Source organism: Austrofundulus limnaeus, unplaced genomic scaffold, assembly GCF_001266775.1.
Source record: "Austrofundulus limnaeus strain Quisiro unplaced genomic scaffold, Austrofundulus_limnaeus-1.0 Scaffold136, whole genome shotgun sequence".
Taxonomy (NCBI): domain Eukaryota; kingdom Metazoa; phylum Chordata; class Actinopteri; order Cyprinodontiformes; family Rivulidae; genus Austrofundulus; species Austrofundulus limnaeus.
Window position 1 is genome coordinate 389,258 of NW_013952538.1, and position 6,066 is coordinate 395,323.

General features: G+C 40.5%; 1 protein-coding gene across 1 annotated transcript in view; it reads left to right on the forward strand.

The window, feature by feature from the left end:
* The window catches only part of pak1 (p21 protein (Cdc42/Rac)-activated kinase 1), a 35,004-nt gene that overhangs the window by 850 nt on the left and 28,088 nt on the right, over positions 1-6,066 (forward strand). The gene's annotated exons all lie outside the window — the stretch shown is intronic.

A 6,066-nucleotide genomic window follows, 5' to 3' on the forward strand; every position in this document is an offset into this window, starting at 1 on the left:
ATATATATATATTGGTATGTGAGACATATCAGGAAAAGAATACTTGATCAAAACGTCAACTATAAGTTCGGTTTTTAATCTCTTCAACTGTTTCTGTAGGTAAACACATACCGTGGGATGGCATCTGGTTACAAATTTTTCATTTTTAATTTAAGGACACTCGAGTTACTGCTTCAAGTTTAGGAGTTTAAGTATCTTCGAGGTTTTGTTCATGAGTGAGGGAAGAACGGAGTGTGAGATTGAGACGGGTCAACATGGTCTCTGCAGTATTGTGGACTCCGATCCGGTCCATTGTGGTGAAAATGGAGCTTATGCTTTAGGGCTGCATGATGTTTGGAAAAACTGTCATCGCAATTTTTTTTCTACCCCTGCGATATGAAAAAACTCAGGAATTTTCAGGAGATAACTTGAACAACACTTTACCTTCTGCTGCCTTCTTGTTGATGATGAACCTGCACCCATCTTAACTCTTTTTAATGTTACAAGTAGGGCTGCCACGATTTGTCGACTAGTCATAATGATCGTCGACTATTAAAAAAGTTGATAATTTAATAGTTGATGCGTCATTTTTTTCCCCCTAACTTTGTTTTTCTCTCCAAACTGCTGTGGCACCTTCCACTGTTGTGTCTGCCTTCTGTCCTTGACACACATGCGCAGTAGTGGTAAATTAGGGCTGCCATAAACGATTATTTTTATAGTCGACTAATCAGTGATTAGTCAGCCATAAAAAAAATACAAAGTTAGAAAAAAAAAACGGCGTATCGACTATTAAATTAATCATTGATGATTTTAATAATAGTGACTAGTCGACTAATCGTGGCAGGCCTAGAAGCATGTTTATTGGTTGATGGTTATTCTTATCTCTAATTGTGCTCAGACCTGAGTATGTTTCCTTCTATCATCTGCAAACATAAATTGTTTTACCATACCATTGTTTTTCCTGTGTCTCTTAGTTTCTGTTTCCTTTTAATATTAGCATTTATGCTAACTGTGTTTTACAACACTTCTTAGAAAAATGTTTCCGTTATTGTCCCAGTTTCACGACATAATGAAAGTTTTAGCTTTTTTGACACAATACAACCCGTCAAAATAAAAGCCACCTAATGGTTTAGTCCCGAGATAACACGTTGAATTAATTACCCACCTACATCACAGGACCTGTATGTGATCGTTGCGCACACGTGCATTGTGATGACGATATATCGTGCAGTTCTACTCTGTTCCGGTCCTTTGTGGTGAAGAGGGAGGTGAGCTGTAGAAGCAGTTTACCTGCCCTCACCTGTGGTTTTGAACTCTGAATGGAGACCTAAAGAGCGAGCTCCTGGATGCAGGTGGTCCTACATCATCCGCAGCTGGAAAAAAGTTCTCTTCAGTTTTCTGGTTTCTGCCCCAGCGGTCTGAAGGAAATGCACTCGGCTCATCTTTCCACACGGCTCAGCAGAAATCGGCGTGGATCTCTCGTCTGGTTCCCTCGGTAGGGTTTGGCTGCTCTTACAGCACATATATCTGCTGCATTGTATCGATTGCACACAAAGCACGACTCTTTGGGCAGTTTTATCTGCGTTAGGAGCTGGAGTCCTTCTCGGTGTTGATTCAGGCTCCGCTTTGACAAACAGACAAAGACGTTATTCACCTTTTAATGGGACTAAATTTACATTAATTCAATAGTTGCACCTATCTCAGCTGAATATCTGGACATTAGATGAAACAGACACCTGAAAGCGTGTTTCTATAAGAAGCAAAGCTCTGGACACAACGGAGCCATGAGTACTTGGCAGCTCTGCACAGTTGCATAATGTTTGGATGCTGCCAGGATAAATGGAATCAGACGGTATATTTTAATCCTGTAGGAGTGGAGAGATCTCCTAGGATCTGTAGGTCCACAATCTAAAGTCATTATTTTACAGATGTTTGCTCAGAAACAGGGCAATAATAAGACACCCCCCCCACACACACACACACACACACACACCCCACCCCGATGGAGTTTTGTGTGATTAAATCGTCGTTACTGCTGATGTAAGAAATGTTTCTGTTTTTATGACCGGTTGTAAAAACAACCTGCAGACCGAGTTACGGCTTGAGGGTGATAAGCGATACCGTGGTTGCCATGGAAACTCTGGGCGTGGCAGGGGGAGTGGTTTATTGTCCGGCGTGAAGCATGGGGGGTGGGGCACCCTGTCGTCACTCTGACACCTCGACGGCGTGAAGGAGAGCGAGCAGGACGGGGAGGGGTTAATGACCCATTTGGCTCCCGTGGCTTTGGCTGGGCTACTTCAGGAGACGGCAGGCTGTCGTGTGTGTGTGTGTGTGTGTGTGTGTGTGTGTGTGTGTGTGTGTGTGTGTTTCAGTACGGCTGAGAATTTACACCAGAATAACCCATACCAATGTTTATGTGTTGATTATAAGAAAGAAAAGTACCTCATCTTTCTCCAGTGTTNGTGTGTGTGTGTGTGTGTGTGTGTGTGTGTGTGTGTGTGTGTGTTTTCGCTGACCTGTCTCTAGGTTTTATCACGCCTGTCGCTGCAGATATTTTTAACTGTGAGAGAGTTGGTTTGGAGGAGGCCGGGTAGTTTGTCGGTCAGCCTCATAATCCGGAGGTTGCAGGTTCGAGCCCAGGTTGCGTCAGGCAGGGCATCCGGTGTTAAACGGCAGGACCTGAGGATGCCAGCAGAACCACATCATCTGCAAAGAGCAGAAACCAGATCCCGAGGACTCCCACCTGTCCACTCCCTCACCTTGGTTGTGATCAGGAAATTACAAATTCTAACCTTAAATAAATTTTTCCGTAAGCTGTGAACAATGGTGAGAAATCGTGAACTATATTTTGCAATCAGAGTTTCTGAAGTGTCTCAAAAAAATGTCCTTAAAATAGTTAGAGTTGTTGCAGGACTTCTGGAACTCACAGTGTTCGACACCACCGATTTCCTTTTCCGATTCTGATACTTGCGACACTGATCCGATACAGATACTTTGTATAAATACTTATATGTCTGAGTAATTAATTTATTCTTTTAAATCTCAGAAGTATGTTGAAGCAGATTTAATATAGCCGAGCTAATACAACTGAAAAAACAAAGGACACAGTTGTACAAAATATGTGAAAGTGGTGTTCTCACAGAAAATGAAGTAAAATAATAAAATCATTCAAATAAATTCTTGTGCAAAATTGACTTTTTGAGCTTCATATTATTATCATTTATTAAAAACATACCCAGAGTGTTGCTTTGACTCATTCATGCATATTTGAGAAACCCTTGTATCTCCTGTGGAGCTGCCCAAATGCTTGCTGCTACAAAGCTCCGCCTATTTGCACAAAGCTCCTCCCTGGAGCTCAGTCTGCAGCCGAGGACCCCGCCCCCGAAGAATTATTTAAAAAATGCTGAAATGGGAGTGTCAGAAACAGTAGGAAGTCCTCAACGATATGGGGGGCCATTTCAAGGTGTTTCAATAGACTAGTATGATGCAAACTTACGCATTACGCAGGCGGAAGAAAAAGTAGTTCCATTAACTGCAAATGATTTAGAGAAGATTTCAGTAGTTCCTGTTAATGATATATATTACCTGAAACTACTAAAGTATCTAAATATTGATATTTTGGTTCAAGTATCAATTCTAGAGCATGAAGTTCTGCTATCAGTTTTTCAGTATCAATCCGCACATTACTTATGGAAACTATTTTCAGTTCGTAAATCTAGAGCTCTAGAACTGAGTTTTAAAAGTAAAAATTGTCATTATGCTACCTTTTTAGTGTAAACTGGTTGTCCGTCTCAAAAAGGTGAATAATGGGAGTGTTTTTACCCGAGCAGACGTAGCTGTTCTTGCGTTTTTTTTAATCACAAACTAAAGTGATTAGCTGTGAAGTTCGAATATTGGTACATGAAATAAAACGCCCATTATTATCGGTGACATTTTTTCTTGCAGTATAAATAAATATTGGCTGTGGGGCAGTAAAAAGGCTGCCAGCAGCTGAATAATAGATAGGCTGTCTGCCTGTAGGGCTGCAGAGCACCACGTCTAGACGAACCCACGACAGCACGAAGCAACTCACTCTTCTCTCTAGGAAAACAGGCTGACTGGCTGATTTTTGTCTTTTCTTTAAAGGATTACATCATCAACTCAAATGATAGGAGTGGCTGTGATAAATCTGTAAGCTGTTAGATTTAAGATCTAAATACGGTGGATTTAATTATCATTAAGCTCTAATTTTCCAGTTATAGCAGAGCTTTAGTTCTGCCTCATTAAACTCAGAATGGGGGTCTCCGACATTAGAGCGCTACAAGCGAGGAAAAGGAATTCAGAGTTATATTGTCTTAATTTAATTCGTCTGTCAGTTTACGGTTAAAAATGAGAAATTTAGATATAAAGGCAGAGATTTGTGGATATTTTTCGGAGGATTTTTGTCACACCTCAGTCTTGCAGCCGATGGAGCAGCCAGCTTTGTGACTGAATTTTTCAACGTTGAAGTATTGCATTCACACCCTGCTGCTCCGGAGAAACCCTGTGTTTTATTTGCTGTGATTCTGCAAAATGTGTTTTGTTGGATTGTGAATGTTTGCAGAGAGATTTACGCAGTAGAAACGTTTCTCAGCTTCAGGTGAATGAGTTCATAGAATATCTCCGTTTAATAAAGTTTACTGACGTGTGTTTGGACAGACCACACAGTCCACTCACTTCTGTGGGATTTGTCCTACAGTGGGTGTGGGAACCACTATATGATCTTATACAATTATTCCTTTGTTCAGTCCAACTCTCGGTCTACGTGGTCTCGGTGGTTTTTGCTACAACTCGCGTGTCACCCTGATGTGATCATCGTGACACGGCCATCTGAAACTCCCACAGGTGGAATCACTTCCTCTGCCATGGTTTCCAGAAATGCCCTGAATGCCTCAAGGCCACCTTCTATCTGCTGGTTAGAATGTAAATTAAGTGCATTTGGTTGAGCCCTGTCTGAATTTTGTCAACAAGCACGTAAACATCTGCAGCTCCTCATAGTGTTGCCATTCTAACAGATATATTACATAGAAAAAAAAAAATCTAATAATTAAAAACAGTACTTTAATTGTGAGGTTTAATTCTCTCTGAACTGGTGTGGGGGGATTGGGCGAAATAAAATCGTGTGCAATTAATCGTCAATTAATATTTGCCACTTTGCAATTAGTGCAATTAGTCCCGTGTGATGTATTTTTGTGTGCGACGCACTGTCACTATCAAGCAATAATTCAATAACAAATATATATGGTGCTTCTGATTCGACTGAACTCCCATCCAGATCTGCACGGCATTCTGGGAGATGTAGGCAGAGGACAGGCTCACTCTTTGGTCAGCTGCAACACACTGTTGAGTAACATGTTTCGCCTCATAACTGTTCCAATGATTGATCAGCTGTTTTTCTTCTGGTCTTTATTAAAAAAATCAAATTAAATAATAATAATTGTGAAAATTGACTGATATGGAACGATTGTATCCTGATACATTTCAGCCATATCACCCAGCTCTGTGATACTCTGTTACTTAAGATGTTAGTGATAACAATGTTTGGTATTGTCACAGTAAATACAAAAGTTACACTTAACATAATAACACTATAAAGGTAGTTTGTTTTGTCCTTTAACTGTAATGGATGCTTGAAAAATAAATATCTACATGTCTGGTTGGACTCTAAAGTTTGTGCATCAAGCTGCAACAATTCAGACTCAGACTGAAGAAATAGTTTCTTAAATAATCTGATTACGTCAAACTTATCATAATTTCCTCTCATGAATTTGTTTCATGTTTTACAGCAGATTTAGTCACTTTAAGCCACTTTTCGATGACTGGCTCGCTCCGACCAGCAGGTTAATTTGTAATAAAAACATTTTCAGCTCACAGCCTGAGTGATGAGAGATGAGAATCTTGTGTGTCGGTTTCGTTTCTCTCTCAGGGAGGAGGAATGTCGTATCCTGATATTTTCAAATACCAACATCATGATATCATTTTTACAGGATAAAACCTTTCCAAGCATTCAAACACTAATCCATAGCATGCCCCCTCCTCTCTCTCTCTCTCTCTCTCTCTCTCTCTCTC